Below are 22499 nucleotides of genomic sequence, written 5' to 3'. Positions count from 1 at the left end.
AGAACCGTACCTCTGTTCTTTGATTCTGAAATGTCGTTCTTTGTTTTTTGTTTTCTGTTTTTCCATTCCAGATCTCTACTTTTAAATCTTGCTTTCAATCTTTGCCTTCATAGATTTAGGTTTGGGTTTTGTCTGTAGAGCCTTCAATTTTTAGGAAAAAACTGAAACAAGCCTTATCAGTCCTTACCTAGGGTTTTGCCGAGGTCCCAATAACCCCTTGACAACACCTTCTTTCTGAAATCTAGCCCTCTGATTTTAGGCCGACGTTATGGGCATGTGGAGACATAAGGTCGATACCCCGACTAGACTTGAGTACTTTAGGCGGGAGTTTTCTATTCCTGCCGATGTCCATCTGAGGCTAGCTGACGATGATGACACTATCGTGCCCACAGACGATTCAATGCCCTTCCCTATAGTAGCTTTTACTGAGTGCGGACTCCGGCTCCCACTTAACATTCTTTTTCGCGAAATTCTTCACTTTTACAAGTTGAACCCCATGAAACTTACCATCAACTCCTATCGCGTGATTAATGGTATCATAGCCCTAGCTAGGCAGGAGAATGTTAGGATCACCTTTGCCGATGTACAATACTGCTATACCATGTGCCCCTTTAACCTGAAGGAAAGAGGTTACGTCTACTACCTCAAGCCGAGGTCTACTGAATTTAAAATTGTAGCCGACCTCCCAGACTCCAACAAGGGAGCCGGGGATGACTATGTCATTGCTTCGGGAAGTTGGGAATTTGGCCCAGACGAAGATGTTTATCTCTACCCTCTTCCTCAAACAGTTAAAGAGGGCAAGGGTAAGAGCCCAGCCTCAATACTTAGTTGTTTCTTTTCCAAGTCTTCAAAACTTTGTCTATTTTTAATGTCCATTTGTCTTTCCTGCAGATCTTCATCAGCCACAAAAAAACTTCCGCCAATCCTTCTTCCCAGGAAAAGATTTAAAGAAGCTCCTAGCTCTTCCAATCCACAAGCGCAAGGCTCCCCTGTTACTGAATTTTATTCCGACATACAAATTCACACTGCCCGACGTCCCAAAAAGAAAAAAGAAGAGCCTATCTCCTCCCTCTGCTACCATTCTACAAACAGCATCAACATCTCGGGCTGACCAAGGGTCAATCTCTGATCCAGCCGACCAACCATCAACTTCTGGTCCATACCTAATCTCAATACTAGAAAGAAAACGTCGGCGAAAACTCGTAAAAACTGCCAAGATGGGTCGCCCAAAGCCTATTGCCCAAGATCTCCTTGCCGACCTTCCTACGGATGTTGACGCTCAATCGCCGCAAACCATGCCCCTACCAAAGCCGATGAGAATTAAAAAGGCGCAGCCCAAGGCCAAACCTACTGAGGTTGAGGCTGAGGACGCTCTGCCCATCTCACACTTGGCTGAGAGTAAAAGAACTGCTTCTACTTCTACAAAAAGGTCTGCTGAGGCCCAGCCATCGGAATCCACCCAATCAAAGAAGCCGAGGTCATCGTCTGCGACGACCTCGGTTTCCAAAGTACCAAAAGTCCCTTGGAGACCAGAAATTACTCTGGAAGATAAGCCAGTCCTAGCCAGCGACAGTGTCGATGACATAAACGTCGGCGTGGCCCTAAGTACTGCTCTACTCCTCCCAGGCGATCTTGAGCGAAACGCCAAGATGAGTGAATATGAGAATTACGCCTTTATGCTGCAACACTCTGTCCAAGTAAGTGCCTTTGTGTTGAAATTTGTTTTCTCTCTTAATTTGTAAAGGTTTGTAACAATTTGTGCCTTGTGTCCTTTCAGGCCATCCAACATGCCCACTCCTTCTCCATGCAAGCTTTCGAAACAAGGGAGAAGTTGGCCGACATGAAGAAGGAGGTTTCTGCTCTCAAAAAGGAGAACAAAGCTGTTGTGATAAAGATGAAGAAGCTGGAAGATCAGGCCGAGGCTGCCACTAAGGCCCAACAGATGGCCGAAGAAAAAGCGGAGTCTGCTGAAGCCATCAAAAAAGTTGCCGAGGCCGAGAAGAGAGATGCCGAGGTAAAAAAGGCTCAAGCCGAAAAAGAGCTCGAGGAGGCCCTGGCCACTAAAAACGCCGAAATTACTGAAGCCGATGAAAAAGCTTACGCCCAAGGAATGGCCGGTGTTGCTGAGGATTACAAACTGCAAGTTAGGTAGGCATGCAATAGGGGCTTTTCCCTTGGTTGGATGTCCCTGGCCAAAAAGCTCAATGTTCTTGAAGATTCCCCTCTGCTCAAGGCTGAAGCTATTCCTCTCCCATTCCCTCCTCCTGCTCCATCTTCAAGTCAAGCTGAAGATGAGTCAGAATCTGAGGTTGAGGATGAAGATAACAATGAAGATAAGGCCTTGGTGAGGAAATCCAAGGATGCTATTGAGGCCAAGTCCCTTCCTCCAACTGAGCAAGTCATGGACTTAACCTTGGATGAAGAGGGTGATGAGGTTGGGGAGGCGTCTAGGGAAGCTGTTACAGGGCAATTATCATCCGACCTTCTCTTAGCTGAAAGAAGTCTTGACAAAACGCTTGTGGAGATTGATGCCGAGCTGGCTGCAGAGAAGGCTGCCGAAGTAGTTCCCTAGGAATCTGCCGAGGTCCAGACCTAAATCATTCCTGAAACTAAAGAATCATAACTTGGATGTCTTTCGTACTCTTTTTGTTTCTTTGGATAATATAAGCTTTTCTGTACTTCTGGTTTTGAAATAATGTAAGCTCTTTTAGTTAGCTGATGTATCTTCTACTTCTGTTGGATACAACTTTATTTCTGGTAGGCCGTAGTGCCTTCCTTGTATACAACTGCAACTACTTTAATCTTTAATTTCTATTGATTGCGTTTGTATGATTCTATACTTGGAATATTTTGCATGCCTTTCCATTTTGCCTCCTTTGTGCAATCTTCTCGGGGTTACATACCTCGGGTATAATAACGTTTTACTTCGGCAAGATATAGACCTGCAAACTCTTCATAAATTCCAACAACTGTTTAACATATACTATTTAATGTTAACTTTGCAAGCTTCTTCTCAAGTTTCAATAAGTATTTAAACAGTGATCTCGGTCTAACCTACTTGTAAATTGTTACAAATTTCAACAAGTGTTAACATATACTGTAAATTTTTCTTAAGTTATAACAATGATCAACTTGTAAATTGCTACAAATAACAAGAGTTTAAACAATATACTTAGCTTTTACTTCAACCTGAAAATTGCTGTAAATTTCATCAAATGATCACATGCCGGCTTAACATTATCTTGTAAATTGCTACAAATTTCAACAAGTGTTAAGTATCTTCTTTGGTTGGATCAACCTGTAGATTGCTATAAGTTGCAGACTATAACCTCAGCTTCACTTCGACTTGTAAATTACTACAAATTTCAACAAGTGAAGAGAAACAGTAATCTCGGCTTAACTTCAACTTGTAAATTGCTACAAATTTCAACAAGTGAAGATAAGGAATCAGCTTAACTCCAACTTGTAAATTGCTACAAATTTCAACAAGTGAAGATAAGGAATCAGCTTAACTCCAACTTGTAAATTGCTACAAATTTCAATAAGTGAAGATAAGGAATCAGCTTAATTCCAACTTGTAAATTGCTACAAATTTCAACAAATGAATTAAGGAATAATCTCGGCTTAACTTCGACTTGTAAATTGCTACGAATTTCAACAAGTGAAGATAAGGAATCAGCTTAACTCCAACTTGTAAATTGCTACAAATTTCAACAAGTGAAGAGAAATAGTAATCTCGGCTTAACTCCAACTTGTAAATTGCTACAAATTTCAACAAGTGAAGATAAGGAATTAGCTTAACTCCAACTTGTAAATTGCTACAAATTTCAACAAGTGAATTAAGGAATAATCTCATCTTAACTTCAACTTGTAAATTGTTACAAATTTCAACAAGTGAATTAAGTGTCTCTGTCTTCTCTCTGCCCCCTATGTGAACCTGAGTTCTACTTGGGTTCTCATTATTCATGTCTCCAAAAACACCAATATGTAACTTCATCAAATATATGTGTTTTAAGAAAAGGGAAAAGATTTATTGATGACATCGGCTAAAAATACTGCACATCTAATGATAGAAGAATTTCAAATTACAAGTGTTCCAAGGTCTTGGCAGTGCTTTGCCCTCGTTATCTTCTAGCCGATAAGCTCCATTGCCTAATACCGAAGTAATTCTGTAGGGTCCTTCCCAGTTTGGGCCAAGCTTGCCTTCTCTGGGATCCTTCTTGCTGCCGACGACTTTTCTCAGGACTAGGTCGCCAACTTGAAAATCTCTTGGATTGACCTTCTTGTTGTAAGCTCTGGTAAGCGCTGGTATACTGCGAGCTGAATTGCAGCTTTCTCTCTTCGTTCTTCCAAAAGATCCAAATCTCGGGCTAAGAGTATGTCGTTGGTGCCATTCTCTACTCCCTGGGTCCTGATCCTTGGGATGCCGATCTCCAATGGAATGATAGCTTCTGTGCCATAAGCCATGGCAAAGGGGGATTCCCCTATTGATCTTCTCGGCGTAGTCTGATATGCTCAAAGCACGTTGGGCAATTCGTCTACCCACTTTCCTTTTGCTGCCTGCAGCCTCTTCTTTATTCCATCCAAAATTACTTTGTTGGATGCTTCTGCTTGCCCATTACTTTGGGGAAAACTTGATGTTGAAAAGTAATTCTTGATCTTGAATTTCGCGCAAAAGTTCTTGATGAGTTTGTTGTCAAACTGTGTTCCGTTGTCGGCAACTATTGCTCTTGGAATCCCAAATCTGGTGATGATGTTTCTCCATATAAAGTTCTTGACGTCCACATCTCGGATTTTGGCAAGAGGTTCTGCCTCTATCCATTTTGTAAAGTAATCTGTTGCCACCAGCAAGTATTTTCTCTGCCCAGTTGTCTGAGGAAGTTTTCCAACCAGATCCATGCCCCATTGGGCAAACGGCCAAGGGCTGGACACTGGGTTTAGGTCAGCAGCTGGCTGATGTATCAAAGGTGCGAACTTTTGGCATTGTTCACACTTCTTTACATATGCTTCAGCATCCTTTTGCATGTAGGGCCACCAATACCCCTGGGTAATGGCCCTGTGGGCTAATGATCTGCCCCCGGCATGGCTTCCATAGATTCCTTCATGAATTTCATATAGGAAATCTTCAACCTGCAAAGGGTGTACGCACCTTAAAAGTGGTCCAGTGAAGGACCTTCTGTAGAGATGTCCATCTTCCATCAGATTGAATCTTGCAGATTTCATTCTGACTTTGTGTGCCTCCTTACGATCTTCTGGCAGCTTTCCTTCTTTTAGGAATGCAACAATTGCATCCATCCAGCTTGGCCCCATGTCCACACACATTGCTTGCTGCTCTGTGCTCTCTGGTTCTATGCGCGGGCCCGACATATAGTCGATCATAATTGTCCTTGTTTTTCCCGTCTGTATTGAACTTGCCAGGTTAGCCAATGCGTCGGCGTGGGTGTTGTCATGTCGGCTAACTTGGAGTAGTCGGCAGTTCTGAAATAGGGCTGCCAATCTAATGACCTCTTTTGCATATGCCGACATCCTTTCGTCCCTGGCTGCAAATTCACCTGTTGACTGGTTAACAATAAGTTGTGAATCACAAAAAACTATTACCTCATCTGCTTCTGCTACTGCTGCCAGTTTTAGCCCTGCAATTAATGCTTCGTATTCCGCTTCATTGTTTGAGGCCTTGAACCCCAAACGGATGGACTGTTCTATTATTTCTCCATCTGGAGATATCAGCAATACTCCTGCCCCTGCTCCTTGTTGGTTCGAACTCCCATCGACGAATAGTCTGAATGAGTCGCCGATGTAGATGCTGCAGGGTCTAAGCTTTTCCTTCCTTTGATCTTTTGCGTTTGGCTGGGATTCTCCTTGCTTGCTGGGACAATGCTCATCCTGGCTCAATGGAGCCCGATGTTCGATGGTTTCAGGCGTGAATTCAGCCACGAAGTCGGCTAAAACTTGGCCTTTAATTGCCATTCTTGGCCTGAACTCCAGGTCATACTGACCCAGGGCTACTGCCCATCTTGCTATCCTTCCTGTTAAGTCTCCTTGTTGCAACAAGGACTTCAGTGGACGCTCTGTTAGGACCACAATCTTGTGCGCCTGAAAGTAATGGTTCAGCTTCTTTGAAGCCATTACTAAGGCTAGCATTAATTTCTCCAGTGGTAGATACCTTGTTTCTGCACTGGCCAAGGTTTTGCTTACATAGTAGACCGTCTTTTGCTCCCCTTTTTCTTCTCGGATTAGTACTGCACTTACTCCGTGTTCTGAAACTGCCAAGTACAAAAACAGTTCTTCCCTTGGTTCTGGATTGGAAAGAACCGGAGTTGTGGTCAAGTACTTCTTTAGGTCGGTTAGAGCGGCTTCGCATTCTTCTGTCCACAGAAAGTCTGTGGCTTTTTTCACCAAGTTGAAGAAGGGTCTGCATTTATCTGAGCTTCTGTTGATGAATTTGTTTAGGGCTGCGGCCCTTCCAGTAAGCATCTGAATCTGTTTTGCCGACGTCGGGCTCTGCAGCTCTAGGATGGCCTTGATTTGGTCTGGGCTGGCCTCAATGCCCTTTCTCGTTACCAGATACCCTAAAAACTTACTGTAGACGCGCCCGCGGAGGGGGGCCTTATGCTACTACAGTTCGGACTCGCGATTTTGTTGTCGCGGTTCTTAATCTAAACCAAAGAGTCCAAATCTGGTAAATCGTTTTGAGAAACAGATTTTTTTGAAAAAGTAGTTCCAAACATGGACTGCTTTGCTAGATACAGAGTCGCCACTTAAATATTTTGAAATGGGAAAATTTAGGAAACCCTGACTTGGTGCCGAAGGCCACATGTCCGTCATCACCGGAGTTGTCTCGGCTTGGGAGCTTGGGTACGATCGGGGAAGGTCAGCTATGAGCACCCCCTTTCGCCCGGTCCGAAGACCGGCCTCTACTAACCATGATATCCGATTTTGAAAACGTTACGTGTTCTTATTCCATTTATTAGCCTAGAATTACTATGTTATGCGCCCAGCAAACAAGTATAGACTAGATTGCCTAATTTGGAAATAAGCATTGCATATCCGTTTGTTTTGGAAAGCGCTTTGGAATTTGCTACTCGCAAGTAGGCTAAAATACGGATTTCAACGAGTTTTTCCAACTCAAACAATCCAACCTCCACCCACAGGCATTAAAACATTTTAACACATAAGCACTTAGCCGCATGGCAAGCATACTGTCATGGCAACACTCACACACATGCGGGATGCTAAAGCATAAATACTTACGTCGTACTCCGTGCCAAAACAGTAAACTAGTCAGCAAACATGCATGTCCTAGTTCATGTTAAAAATGGCTAATGCATCACATGGCATGTGAAATGTGATCAACTACCACATATTCAATTTGTGAATTGAAGTACAGATGCAGTTAGCGTGATGTACCGAGCCTAATGTATGTAATACAAATGTATGGATGCACGCATGCATAGCATAAGGTATGCTAATTTTAAAAATGCCCTAATCTACCATCATAAGCAGGTAAATAAAAGGGAAGAACGAAGTGGGGATTGGAAGACATACACACCACCCACACACACTTATTACAGATTTACCCTCACTCGGAGGGATCAAATAAATATTACAAATTAATTAACTACGCAAGCTAATTAAATATTACAAATTGCCTAATCAACTAAGCAGATTTAATTAAACTAAGAAAACAGTAAATCACCTCGGGAAATGCGCCGCCATGCGTGAGCTGCCTCTGTTTTCCTTCTTTCACTCCTCTGGAGGTTGCCAAAACCTCAGGACTGCTTCCTTGGATGCTGGGAGACATCACCGGCTGCACGGAATTGCCACCGGCAGTGGGATGTGGCCACCGGCACAAAGTGGAGCTGTCGGCAGAGAAATGATTGCCGGTCGGCACTTTACACTGCCGGTCGGCAGAGTGTTCCTGCAGAATCTGCAAATGACAGCAACAGAGGGCAAGGCAAAGCATGGCAGCACATTTCAAGGCATATATGCACCAACCATGTCCCTTATCATGGTAGTGACTCAAAGGGGCATGTGCCTCGATTCTCGGACCACCAATCACGCATTTCCATGCATGATGGCCCAAGGAATCAAGTATGCAACTTTCATGTCAAATGAAATGTAAACCAATCAAACAAATTAAGGCCAAATTCCTATCATCAAGTCAAGGAACAAGTGCATGCATGCAAGATGCAATGCAACCTAAGCATGCAAGCTAAGGATGCAACATGACATGGCAACAAGCTTATGCAAGCATACAAGCAAACATGGGACCATGCAAATGGATGTAAAGATGGACTTATACAAGACTTGGGCAGCTCTAATAAGGCCCAAAACAGTAGCCAAAATGCCTAAAAAAGGAGGCTAAACACACATGCACACATACACATGTTATGGTCCAAACCTCAAGCATTAAGCAAGCAACATTCAAGCACACTCGAAAAAAGATTTCATGGACAATTAGCATGCAACATGAGCTCTAAAATCATGCTAAAACATGGTGCCAAACCAAGCAATAAATCAAGCCAAACATGCAACTAATGGCCTAAGTGCTCAAAGCAAACCAATGGAGTATTGAACTACACTTAGCAAGACCAAACATGGCATGAACTTATTGACCAAAAACAGAGTTTTAGGACATTAATACAAGGCCTAAGAATCACTTAGATGGCATCCAAATGACTCAAAAACAAAGGCATGCATAAGTGCCAAAACAAGGAGCATTGCTACACAAGCTTATGAGGCATTAAAGATGCATCCAAGGTAAACATATAGGCATGCAAATAGGACTGAAATAACATGGTGGATGGCCCCAAATCACCAAATCAATGCAAAGATGTCATGCTATATATGCACATACTTAAGGCCAACAAGCCAAAATGCAAAGAGGCTATATGATGCATGCCAAAATCAACCCAAACACTTATGGACAGACCTAAAACATGTCAAGATAAGCACAAAATCTTCACAAATGTAAGCCTAAAACATGCTAGAAACAAAGGCACACGACCTAAGACATGTTAAGGGATCACAAGGCATTACATGGCAACTATGCTAAGCATGCATGGAGTACCAAAACCAATTTAAGATCATGTTATATTATGGAAAAATAAGCATGAAAAACAGTCTATACATGCTCAACACACACTCAAACATAGGCTCCCTTTAGAGACCAAAACATGCCCTTTTCAAGGACAACAAGGAGAGGGGGTGGCCCTCTCTTTTTGGAGACTTCAAGGCACCATCTCCACCACTGAAATCCCTCAAGATTTCGGTGGTGAAGAGGCCCAAACACCAAAGTCCCGAAACTAGCACAAAATAGCACAAAATGAGGCCTTTCAAGGCCTAAGAGGGGTCAAACACCCTCAAACCACAAAACACTCTTAATAAACAATCAAGAGGGCCTAAAAACAGAACTTTTTTGTGTTATACAATAAGCACGAAAACAGCTCTAAGATAGGTAGAAAATCAATGCAAAAATGGGGAATAAAGGTGTTAGTTTCTTACCCTTGATGACCCCTTCAACAATGGTGCTCCAATGGCCTCCCTTGGCTTGAATCCAACACCAAAACTTCAAAATTAGTCCCTTAGAACCTCAGTAGCTAGACAAAGGTGAAACACTAGGTGTTTATGTGCAATAGTAAGACACAAAACACCTAGAGCACAAAAGAGAGGGAAAGAGAGGTAGGATGTGTATCTAACCCTAACCCTAAAACCAGAGCTTAACAATGGCTGTCTAAGCTCTCAAAATATCTCAAGTGTCTAACCTCAAGGCCAAGAGACAAGGCTCTCTCTTATAGAGGCTTATTGTCTTGTAAAGCTTACAAGACAAGCTTCCAAGAGAGAGATCCCTCCATACACGTGTATGGAGGGGAGCCAAAAGCAAGACAGCTGTCTTAGAATATCTGCAAAAGCAGATGCACAGTAGTCGGCCAGCCAAAAATGCCATTTTGGCAAAAAAGAGTGCCGACCGGCACTAAAAAGTGCCGACCAGCAATAAAATATGCCGACCGGCAAACTACAGTGCCGATGGAGGCAAAAACCAGCCGGTGGCCTCTAGCCACTGCCGGTGGTGTGTGGGGATGCCTCACAAGGCATTCCCTGCCTCTCCAAGGCAAAACACAAGTGTTTGGTGTAAAACCAGACACTAAACAGTCAAGTTCGGAGATCCTGAGGCAAGGCGCGCGAGCCGAGACCTTCGGGAATTCCAAACGAACACAAACATGGATAATCACCGAGTGTTCAAACGGTGACGTCCAAGTCTTGAGGACGGTCAAAAATGGGGTGTCTACACTTACCTGATCCAACTCCAAACGCGCACTTTGATGCGTTGAGTCGGAGCCGGTTTGTTTTGAGTATATTAAAGACCTCTTTTAGGTCGGCAAGATGACCCTTAGATTCCTTGGTCTTCACGACCATGTCATCGATGTAGACTTTTACCGTTTTGCCAATCAGGTGCTTGAACATTTTTGTTACTAACCTTTGGTAAGTTGCTCCTGCATTTTTCAACCCAAAAGGCATTACCTTGTAACAGTACAGGCCTTTAGGGGTGATGAACGCAGTTTTCTCCTCGTCTGGAGGGTACATGGCAATCTGGTGGTACCCTCTGTATGCGTCTAGAAAACTCATTCTTTCATGCCCTGAAGTAGCGTCTACGAGCTGGTCAATCTTGGGCAGAGGAAAGCTGTCTTTGGGGCAAGCTTTGTTGAGGTTGGTAAATTCTACACAAACCCTCCATTTGCCGTTCTTCTTCTTCACCACCACTGTGTTGGATAGCCAAGTTGGGTAGTGAACTTCTCGGATGGCCCTGGCCTTCAGAAGTTTATCTACTTCTTCTTCTACTACTTCGACGTGCATCAACGTCGGTCTTCTGGCTCGTTGAATCACAGGTTTTGCCGACCTGTCGACATTCAGTCTGTGGCAAGTGACCTCGGGGTCAATGCCAGGCATCTCGTAAGGTGTCCAAGCGAACACCTCAATGTTGGCTCTCAAAAAATCTTCCAGTTCTTTTTTCTCTTCTTCGGCTAAGCCTGAGCCGAGAAGAAAGAAGCGTTCTTTGTCGCCCTCCTGGACAAGGATTTTCTTTAATGTCTCTTCACTCTTTTCGGCTGGCTCCTTGCCGACATCATCTAGGACCTCCATGTCCTCATCTTCAATCTCTGCCTCTTTTGGCTCCCGAATGCAGCAGGTAGACTTTATTGCTGCCATGGAGCAACTTTTTGCCTGCAATTGATCTCCTCTGACTTCTTCAATCCCATGCTCTGTTGGGAATCGTAGTAGTTGATGCAGTGTAGAGGGAACTACCCCCATTGCATGCAACCATGGTCTTCCCAAGATGATGTTATATGGTGAGGGTGTGTCAATCACCATAAATTCTGTTTTAATCTTCTTAGTACCAGCTTGTACTTCCACGCTTGCTGCGCCCAGTGGCCATGTCGGCGTTCCATTGAAGCCGACCATAGGGTTGCTGGATTGTTCCAGGTCGTCTGGGTGAAGGCCCAGCTCCTTGTAACATCTGACGTACATGATGTCACAAGAGCTGCCTTGATCTATTAGGATGCGTTTCACTTGGTATTCCCCAACCTGGAGGGATACTACCAAGGCATCATTATGCGGATGTTGGACCAGCTCTAGGTCGGTTTCAGTAAAGGCTATCACCGGCCCTTGGCACTCTTCTGGCCGATGTCTTTTTTCCCCGATTTGGTAGACATGTTGTAAATGCCTTACCCTCTGGGTCTCTCCTCTGACTTCGTTCTCGTTGACTCTTGAGTGGATCACATTAACCACCCTTGGTCCTCCTGCCTGTGGTTGCTGTACTGGAGGTGGTGGAGCTGCTGGTGCTTGAGGCAATCTTGCCTGTTCTTCTCTGGTCCTGCCCTCATCAACAAGGTCCCTCAGATGGCCTTGCCTTACCAAGTCTTCTAAGTGTGCTTTTAGGGCTCTGCAACCCTGGGTTGGGTGCCCTTCTTCATTGTGGTAAGCGCAACGTCTACCCATGTTTCTTCCCATGAATTCCCCTCGTGCTCTTGCTGGAGTTCTGAAATAGGGTTGGTTTCGTATTTGATCCAAGACTTCATGGATGGGGATTCGGAACACCGTGGTCACTGCTTGTTTACCCTTCAATTCTGTTTCTTGTTTAGTCGGTCCGTTGTTACCTCGGCCTCGCTTCGGCGAGCCGTTTCCTTTCTCCTGCTTTATCTCTTTGTTTCCCGATGTATCTTCCTCGGCTCTGGCGTACTTCTCGATTCTTGCCATGAGTTCTTCCATGCTTTTTGGCAGTGTTTTTGCCAAAGACTTCCGTAGTGGGCAGTCATCTTTCAGGCCGTTCTTGAAAGATACGACCGCTACTTCTTGGTTGCATTCGGGTATTCGATTGAACACCTCGTAGTACCTCTTCGCGTGGGCCTTAAGGCCTTCTTCCTTGGTGATTCTTAAAGCCATCAGGGCGTCGACCCTTAAGGGCTGTAGTTTGTTCGTCACAAACCTGGCCACAAACATCTCGGCCAGGCCTTCCCACGTCTTTACGCTTCCCTTTGGTAGTTTATGGAACCAATCGGATGCAATTTCCCCAAAGGATGAGGGAAATACTTTGCAGAGCAACAGCTCGTTGCCACTGTATAACGCCATTGAGTTCAGGTATAATCCAACATGAAAGTTGGGATCTGACTTACCATCATAAATTTGGAACCTCGGCATACTGAATCTTTTTGGTGTTTTAAATTTGTCGAGTTCCACCGAGAACGGTGTTCTCGGCTTAACTGCGGAAGTCACCTCGGCTTCAATATTCTGCTGCCTCCTTTTGAGGTAATCCCTCAAGTCTTCCTTACTCCTCCCTGGAGCTCGGCTATCTCTGGACTTCAATCTTTTTGGCACACTACTTTCGGCCTCGTGGTGGGCCCGTTTCGATCTTTCTCCATGGGTTATGTCAAAGCAGAGTGCTTGACCTTGAATATTCCGATGTTCTTTGGGCCTTGGGTCCTTCATGTGATGTGTCCTTTGGGACTCTTCTTGCCTTGGCTCCTCTCGTCCGATTTCCCTTGTAGGTTGGTGAGAGTGCCTTCCACTCCTGGTGTGCTGAGGGGCTTCGGGGATTGCTTTCCTTCCTCCCTTCTGGGCATTAATTGCTGGCATCGGCGTATTTTGCAGCGGGTATGGTGGCTGCATAACATTGTTTTGCATCATGAAGTTGACCACTGACTGTAGGTCCGCCAACTTGTTTGCCAAGTCTTTTACTTCCTCATCTCTCCGTAGGCACCTATCCCTCCATACCTGAAGGTTATTTTCATTATAATACTTACTTTGGTCTGTCCTCTTCGAAGCGTTGCCCTCCTGGCCGACGTCTCTTTCTCCGTGGCCCTAGTCATGATTTCTTGTACTGTGGTTGTCTCCTTCAATGTCAAGGTCAATTGGTCTGCCACTCTCAGCAGGAGTGTTGCCTCCAATATTTTCCCCCTGTCCGTTACTGGCCATCTATTCTTCTAAGATTCCCACAGACGGTGCCAAATTGTGTGGGTGATTTTCCGACCACACTGCCCGCCTAGTAATCAGCTGGAGAGCACCGGTAGAATAGATGACTTTAGTAACCTGTAACAGAAAGAAAAAGGCTCCGGCGGTGGCTCTTCCACCCGGGGGCACTCCGACGATCAAGTTAGTATATCTCTCAAAGATAATCAAGTGCTAAACTCACAAGCTTGAGTATAAAACTGCGTACCTTAGACCCACGAGGGTGCCTCTCTTTTATAGTTTACTAAATCCAAGTCCCACTAGAAGTCTGACTTCTATGGACTCCAATTTAGTACTCACTTTGGATTCCTCAAGAGATAAAAATAAACTCCCTTAGAGCTTTATCCTTATCTTAGTAAAGTCTTCTCTTTTCTCCAGGACTCTTAACCCTTATCCGCTTATCTCGGATTCCGATATCTTCGGAGGCAACCTTGGCATCGCCAAGATAACCTCGGCACAGCTACCACGACACGTGGCACCTTGGCTGACACGTCGACGTCACCATGCCACGTGTTGGTACTCAGAAAATATATCCCCACACCTTATTACTTTCACCACCAAAAGGTTTAATAGTTAAAAAAGGAAAAGAAAAAGAAAAAGCATTGAAATGGGTCATTATTATTCCATTCAAATTCATACGTTCAACCACATCCGTTGCATTTAATTGAAAATTCTTTCATGCCTCTACAAGTAAAATATTTAAGAATTTGGAATCAATACATAGAACTCTGTGCTTTGAGGAGGAAACTATCTGTTTTGCTGCTTTCACTTTCTACTAATTCATATCAAATGGAAAAGAAAAACTTAACCATAGGAACTTAAAAACTGTAAGGGAAGAGTTTGGTTTAAGGGAGTAATGGGCTCCAATGAACGTCACAATTGAATCCATTTAAGGTAAGAAATTTTTTTTTTTAAAATAACCATCCACAACAGCACATACGAAAAATTTCAAGAAACCATTTAATCAAACTGTATCGGTTTCAATTGTCGAGCAACTGTATCGGTTGTGTTTGTATCTAGAATTTGTGGAGAGAAAAGAGGAGGAAAGGAAAAAGATATAAAAAGAAAGTGAAAAAAGCTTGGCAACTTAGCTGCTAAGTACAGTGTTGGTCCATTTCTAACTGACTATCTATAGAGAATCAAGTCTTCTTGGCTAGTTCCATATTCTGTCTCGAGACATTCGTATACTGCATCTATCTCAGCATATGTATTGGATTCACTTGGCTGAATTCCATAAATAGAAAAGTCAAGTAGCTGAAGCTATCAATAGAACCAAACCATGACCTTATAGAAAACTAGAATAAGCATTCCAATTGGTCAAGATTACCAAAAAAAAAATAATAATAATTAAGGAAAAAAAATCCAAATGGATTTCCCCAAATAGGATGAGCCAAAGCCCAGTAGGAATAATCTAACACAACATATGAGATTTAATGAAGATATAAGTACAATTGCATATGCAATACTGGTGACAAAATAACCAGATTTCATATAACCGTAAAACACCAAAGGTTCACATTTCAATTCATTTTCCCTCAATTCATTTCAAATTAATTTACTCTTCTCAATTCATGAGCCACTTTCATTACCTTTTAACAACCCAACTGAGACCATAACTCAGTGGTTCTCAAATCAACACAATTACCACACAATCATTTTAATCTGCTATTTTACAAAAATTTCGTCCGCGGGATCAGCACCCATGTATACATAAGATTTCGGGACTTTCACCCTAGACATTCCGGCCAACTTAATTTTCAGTGAAGTCCATCCTCTATCTCCTCCCAAACAATTGAGTACATCTCATTTCTCTTCCTAAACAATCATACATATACAACGCATATAAACCATAGCCATATCCAATGACAATCAATGATAGATTAGTTTCAATTTACCTAATCCTCATGCAATTCCTACAACAATCATAGCTATCCTCCACCAATAGCCCAGTACAAATATTTCTAAACAGATATAAAATTTTCTCGACAGATATAGTATTCAAATTTCTATGAGTGAGAGACAACACATGTCCAACTCCACCATTCACATTAGCAACCATCCATTTTCAATTATTTATACAAAACAACAATTTAATCTATTTAGGGCAAAACTCTTATTTTTCCAAATATCAACCCAAATGGCCCAAATCAAGTATTTGGCCATAATACAGCCTCATATTCAATCCCATAACCATTTATTTCACATTCACTTAGAAATCTCTCTTTTTATTTCACACCCAAACCCTAGATTTGCTCAAACTATTCCCAAATCCCACCATTGTTACACAATGACAAATAACTAAGCTAAAAACTATATGAAAGTGTAGAAAATCCCTACTTCAAAGAGAGAAGACGAGCCAAGCAAGAGTAAAACTTCAAAGACGCCCAAATCCAACTCTATTCATATAAAAAATGATGATGTTGAGATTGTCTACCTTTTTATCAAAGGGATTAGGGTGAGGAAATCACTAAATGTATGTGAAAATGTAGAGAGAAAGGGTATTTTAGAGAGAGAGAGAGGGTCTCAACTTTAGGTTTTAGGGAGAAAAGATTTGAAAAAGTGATGTAAAAAGTCATTTTCAAGATCTGATATACGCACAGTCTGCTCAAGCGGAAGAGTTGACGCTCGAGCGTCAGATACAAAAATGTTATTTTGTTCGAGTGTAAGAAAGGCCGCTCGAGCGCCAAGACATAATGAAGAAGACGCTCACACTCGAGCATAGAAAGCACACATCCAGTAGTTTTGCAGACAATAGACCAACGCTCGAGCGCAAGAAAGGCCGCTCGAGTGCCCACCCGCTCAAGCGTAGGAAACACCACTCGAGCGTAGAAAACACTCTCCCAGTAGTTTTGCAAACCTGCAAAGTACTGAGAGTTCACAAAGCCTGCTCGAGCGTGAGAAGTGCCGCTCGAGCAGAAGAGTAAAATTTGCAAAGCCCGCTTGAGTGCAAGAAGTGCCGCTCGAGCGGAGGACCAAAATTCTGGGTAACACAAGGTTTGAAAAACAAGCGACCAATCTGCCCAAACACAACCACAACAACCCAAAAGCCAATTTCAAAGAGACACAAGGGAAGCAAGGGATAAACAACAATATGAAAGCATTAAACCAGAGTCCGGGATACCACAAGAGTCGGGTCAAAACTGGGACCGCTATAAACCCCCTTAAAGAATTTCGCCCCGAAATTGCAAATCATATTCCAACACCATGTTTTAAACAAATCTTCATAATGATTACAAGTAAATTTTCAACACCATGACCCCTCCATCGGTCATTCAATCCCATCACATGATGAACAAGTCTTAATATACATCACAACATGCATTTCCTCGTAGTTTTAGCCAATTTCAATATATATTCCATACTTCCAAAGCATATTCAATGTTTATGATAAACTCACATTTCCAAAATTTAAACAACATATACAATGCTTTTATATTTCATTGACATAATCAAAACCCCAGTGTATGTTCAAACACCAACAACTAAGTCCGGATATTTCTCTCGGACTTTCGATTCACGGTCCCAAGTTGTTTCCTTAACTCCGTGATGTTTCCACAATACCTTAACCAAAGGAATCGTCTTGCCTCACAAGACTTGGTCCAGAGTATCCAAGACTCTCATCCGTCTCTCCTCATACGAGGCATCCTCATCTACTTCTAAGTCGGTCCAATCCAACACGTGCGATAGATCCGGCTCATACTTTCAAAGCATACTAATATGAAACACGTCATGAACCTTGGAAAGCTGTGGCGACAACGCCAAATGGTAAGTAACCTCTCTGATCCGCTCAGGATCTCAAAAGGCCCAATAAACTGAGGGACAACTTCTCACTCTTTCCAAATCTCATCAAACCCCGCCTAGGTAATATCTTCAAAAAGACATGACCTCTCACCTCAAAAGACAAAGGTCTCCTCCTATGATCGACGTAACTTTTCTGACAACTCTGAGCCGTAACCAACCTCTTACGGATAAGTGCCACTTTCTCCGTCGTTTCCCGAACCAACTCAGGTCCCAACAAAGGTGCATTACCCACCTTGGCCCAACATATAGGGGACCTATATGGTCGACCATACAAGGTCTCAAATGGTGCCATGCCAATACTCGATTGGAAGCTATTGTTATAGGCAAACTCCACTAAGGGAAAATGCCTCTCCCACGACCCCTTGAAGTCAGGGAACACACCCTCGAAGCATATCCTCAAAGATCTGAATAGCCTGCTCGGACTGCCAGTCAGTTTGAGGGTGATACGCTGTGCTAAAAGTCAGTCTAGTGCCCAAGACACTCTGCAAGCTCTGCCACAACCGAGTTTTGAAATACGGATCTTTATCCGAAACAATCGTCGCAGGGACCCCATGCAACCTCACTATGTCTCTTATGTACAGGTCGACAAGGTAATCTATCAAGTCATTTACGCGCATAGGAATAAAATGCACCGACTAAGTCAGCCGGTCAACTATCACCCAAATGGCATCACTACCCCGTTGAGTCCTCGGAAGACCCACAACAAAATCCATCGTGACATGCTCTCATTTCCACTCAACTATAGGCAAAGGTTGCAACAAACCCGCTGGACTTTGATGCTCGACCTTCACTTGCTGACAAGTAAGGCACTTCGACACAAACATGGCCACATCCTTCTTCATACCTCTCTATCAAAAATGACGACTTAGGTTATGATACATCTTTGTGCCTCCCGGATGCACCGCAAGGAGCGAATGAAGAAACTCTCGGATCACTTCCTCTCGGCAAGACTTCGGCACGACAAGATGGTCACGGTATCTAACACTCGAGTCAAGATACACGCTCAAGCCCCGTTCTACTTTCCTACTAGAGATCTTCTCCCGAAGGGTTTCTACTTTAAGGTCACCCTTCTGTGCCTCCATCATTCGGTTCACAAGTGTAGGTTGGGCAACTACCGTAAACAAAGCCGCAGATTCAATGGACTCGCTAAGATGCAAGTCAAACTCCCCAAGAACACGCACATTTCCCACTCCTAGATAGCAATACAAGCCACGCTGCTAACATATTTTCTACTCAAGGCATCGGCCACAACGTTTGCCTTTCCCAGGTGATAGTGCAACTCAAAATCATAATTTTTTATGAACTCCATCTACCTCATCTGCCTCAAATTCAAGTCTTTCTGTGTAAACAGATACTTTAGACTCTTGTGATCGGAGAACACCTCAAATTTCTCACCATATAGATAGTGCCTCAAAATTTTCAAGGCGAATATCACCGCCGCTAACTCTAGATCATGAGTAGGGTAGTTCCTCTCGTGTGTTTTTAGCTGCCGTGAGCCATAGGCTACTACCTTTCACTCTTGCATCAAAACACAACCCAAACCTTCCCATAAGGCATCATAATAAACTGAATAACCCAAACCCCTCTTTGGAATGATCAAAACTAGAGCAGTGGTAAGTCTAACCTTAAGCTCTTGAAATGACTTCTCACAGGACTCATTCCACACAAACTTAACTTTATTCCTCGTCAATCTAGTTAACGGTGAAGCTAATCTAGAGAAATCCTTCACAAATCTTCGATAATACCCGGCCAACCCCAGGAAACTACGGATCTCAAAAGTATTCTTAGGTTGTGCCCAATCTTGCTCTACCTTTATCTTGGATGAATCTATAGCCACCCCTTCCCTGAATACTACATGGCCTAAGAACTTAAACTCTTCCAGCTAGATCTCACACTTCCCAAACTTAGTGTACAGTTTATGGGCTCTAAGCAACTCAAGCACCACTCGCAAGTGTTCCTCGTGTTCCTCCTCAGAGGGTGAGTAAATCAAAATGTCATGTACAAAGACGACTACAAAACGATCTAGAACTCATGGAAGATCCGATTCATCAAATCCATAAACACAACTGAAGCATTGGTAAGCCCAAAAGGCATCACTAGAAACTCGTAATGGCCATACCGCGTACGAAATGCTGTCTTCGGGATATCCTCCTCCCTTACCCTCAGCTAGTGATAACTCGATCTCAGGTCTATCTTAGAGAAGCAACAAGAACCCTTCAACTGATCAAACAGATCATCCATACGAGGCATTGTATACTTGTTCTTAACAGTTACCCTATTTAGCTTCCTATAATCGATACAAAGTCGCAACGCTCCATCTTTCGTTTTAGCAAAGAGAGCCGGTGCTCCCCAAGGTGAAGTACTAGGGTGGATAAAACCCTTATCTAATAGTTCCTGGAGTTGAATCTTCAACTCACTCAACTTAGCGGGTGCAAACTGATACGATGCCATAGAAATCGATGTCGTGCCATACACTAAATCAATAGAGAACTTGATCTCTCGGTGAGGTGGTAAACTAGTAAGATTGTCGGGAAAAACATCAAGGTATTTGCAAATCACCCTCGGCAATTTAACCCGGACTTTATCACACTCACTACTCAAGAAGCTAGTAAGAAGCAACTAAGTTCACTCCGCCCTCGTGGATCATATACCAGTGATAAGACTCTATCCACCCGGTTCCCCAAGAAATAAAAGCAATCACCATTCGAGGTACATACAGTAATCCTCTGACGGTAGCAATCTATAACAGCCCAGCATGACGATAATCAGTCCATACCCAATATAACATCAAAGTTAGACATATCAATCAATACAAATGCAAATGAAAGTCGACGACCGCCAACCTCTATGTCACAACCCCAACACCCCTGTTTCAGAATAACTTCACCACCAATAGATGACTCTACACAAATAGAAGATGCTAACTATGCCAACTCCAATCCCAACACTGATGTAAATGCAGTTGAAATAAAAAAAATGGGATGCACCATATCAGTTAACACATTAACAACTAAATTGCAAAACAAGAAGGTACCTCTCACTACTGAAGAAGTAGGTACAAGATCTGGTGCTATAACAGCATACACATGCCCAGTAGGTCTCTGTTCACCCTGCTCACCCCTCGGAGCATATGTCTGATGCACTGATTGAGCCGAAGAGGCTCCTTGATTGGTCATCGAGGCTTGTACTGACTGTGCAGGCTGGTGACTCTGTGCTTGCCTCGAACTAGAAGCACTAGATGTGCCACCCAACTGTGGGCAAGACCTCTGCATGTGCCCCACCTGCCCATACTGAAACAAGTGAGCGATTGGCCTTTTCCTTGACTTTAGTCCTGAGAACGAGCCAAAGACGAAACTGTTCGTTGCCCTGCCCCTCTCTGCAGGCAAGTTGGAGACATGTGGCCCAATTAACTACATTTGAAACAAGTCACATCTCCTTGACCACCTCTCCCAAAACTCAAACCAGGTATTGGAAAAGTGGACCTCGATTGAGCTCCTTGGGACAACTGGGGATTAGAACCCCTTTGCCTCTTACTGTCCCCCTGATTATCCTGACTCTTCCTAGAGCCCCGCATTCTCTCTTCATCGGCCTGCATAATGGTCTCAAGATGGGCTGTCACCTCCATAAGACATCCATAATCTCTAATCATGGATTCGGCCACTCTAAATATGAGCCCAGTTCTCAATTTCCTCTCAAACTCTAAACAACGACGCTCCTCAGTCGCAACAAGCTTAGGGGCATACCTGGACAAGCTAGTGAAGGTGGTGTAGACACCCCATTTTTGACCGACCTTGAGACTCAGACATCACCAGTTGAGCACTCGGTGATATTGCATGTTGTGCTTGTTCAGAAGTCTCAGAGTCGCGGCTGCGAGCCCTGCTTCCGGACTTCCGAACCCTCTTCTGTGCCTTGCCTCGGTTTGCGAACCAGACTCAGTTTTCTCTGTTTCTTTTCCTGAGGGAAGAGAGAGGTCCTGTAGACCATCTCTCAGTGACCGTGGGCTACATTTTGTGGCCATAGGCCATTTTGCCCATTTCGGAGCTCGGTTCCCGGTTTTCGGAGCCGTCAGGCCGTGTGCCTCGGTTCGGGACCGCTTAACCATCTCCGTTTGCTCTAAATTTTGGCATGCATCTTATTTACTCCCTTTTGAGGGACACTGGGGTCGGAGAGACCCACTTCGTGGTCGAACATCACTCCCGGTGCCTAACAGCCAGTTTCCGGGACCCCGAACTGCGTGTTTTGGCCCCCGAACATTCGTTTTGCATTGGTTTTCGTTCATTTTTGGCAGGTACCTCTGTTTTATCACTAGGAAGGCCGTAGAAGGGTGGGAGGCCAGCAATTGTTGCAGCAACCAGTTTTTTACTCCTCCGGCGCCCTCCTACGCCCGTTTTTCGCACTTCCGGGCCAATGTTGAACACCTTGGAGCCATTTTCTTCAAACCCAAACCACATATTTGTGATGTACACACATGGGAGGACCCTAAAAGTTCATGGCCGGCCACTAATGCTCCTTGACCCTTTTGAACCCCTCATTCCGAGCCAATGTTGAACACCTTGGAGCCATTTTCTTCAAACCCAAACCACATATTTGTGATGTACACACATGGGAGGACCCTAAAAGTTCATGGCCGGCCACTAATGCTCCTTGACCCTTTTGAACCCCTCCTAAAATTGGCTTGTTCTCTCTCCTGTTTTAGAATTTCCAAATTCGAACCACAGGGTTGTGAAGAGGAGACCTGGGAGGCCACCAATATGTGGTGGCCGGCCACTATTTCAAGTTGACCCTTTTGACCCCTAGCTGGCCGGCTAGGGGGGGTGGCCGGCCGGCCACTTTCAAGCCCAAAAACCAGCCGGCCATTTTCCTTGTGCCGGAAACTTTACAGCTGTGTAGCCATTTCGCCCAGAAAATATCCCAATCCGGGGGATATTTTGTGGGGGAAAGCTTGCCTCCTTTTCCCCCACCTTTACACCCTCCTTTTGGTCCTTATAACCAGCTGCCATTGTTTGTTATGAGGGTTGGAAAATTTGTTCTTCAAGCCTCAAGACACAAATCCTCCTCCATCCCTCTCATTTTCCTAAAAATCCTTAAGTCCTATACCTTATTTTCTTCATCACCACCATGCTCTACCACCACCACTCCAATCCAGCAGCAAGGGGAGGAATTCCAGCAGCTAAGAGGCAACCAATTTGGCCCAAGAA

The 22499-nt window shown here is 43.9% G+C and overlaps 1 long non-coding RNA gene across 2 annotated transcripts in view; it reads right to left on the bottom strand.

Moving 5' to 3' along the window:
• LOC145790881 (uncharacterized) overlaps positions 1 to 14858 on the bottom strand; it is a 50168-nt gene extending 35310 nt beyond the window's left edge. For both annotated transcript variants that reach the window (XR_014330197.1, XR_014330196.1), the window contains exon 1: positions 14042 to 14858. This is a non-coding gene — a long non-coding RNA (uncharacterized LOC145790881). The remainder of the gene's footprint in view (positions 1 to 14041) is intronic.
• Between the last annotated feature and the right edge of the window lie 7641 nt (positions 14859 to 22499).

Source organism: Camellia sinensis, chromosome 5 (genome assembly GCF_055761805.1).
Source record: "Camellia sinensis isolate YWXY chromosome 5, ASM5576180v1, whole genome shotgun sequence".
Classification (NCBI taxonomy): Eukaryota; Viridiplantae; Streptophyta; class Magnoliopsida; order Ericales; family Theaceae; genus Camellia; species Camellia sinensis.
Note: the sequence above shows the minus strand (reverse complement) of the source record. Positions and strands in the feature narration are given on the sequence as shown.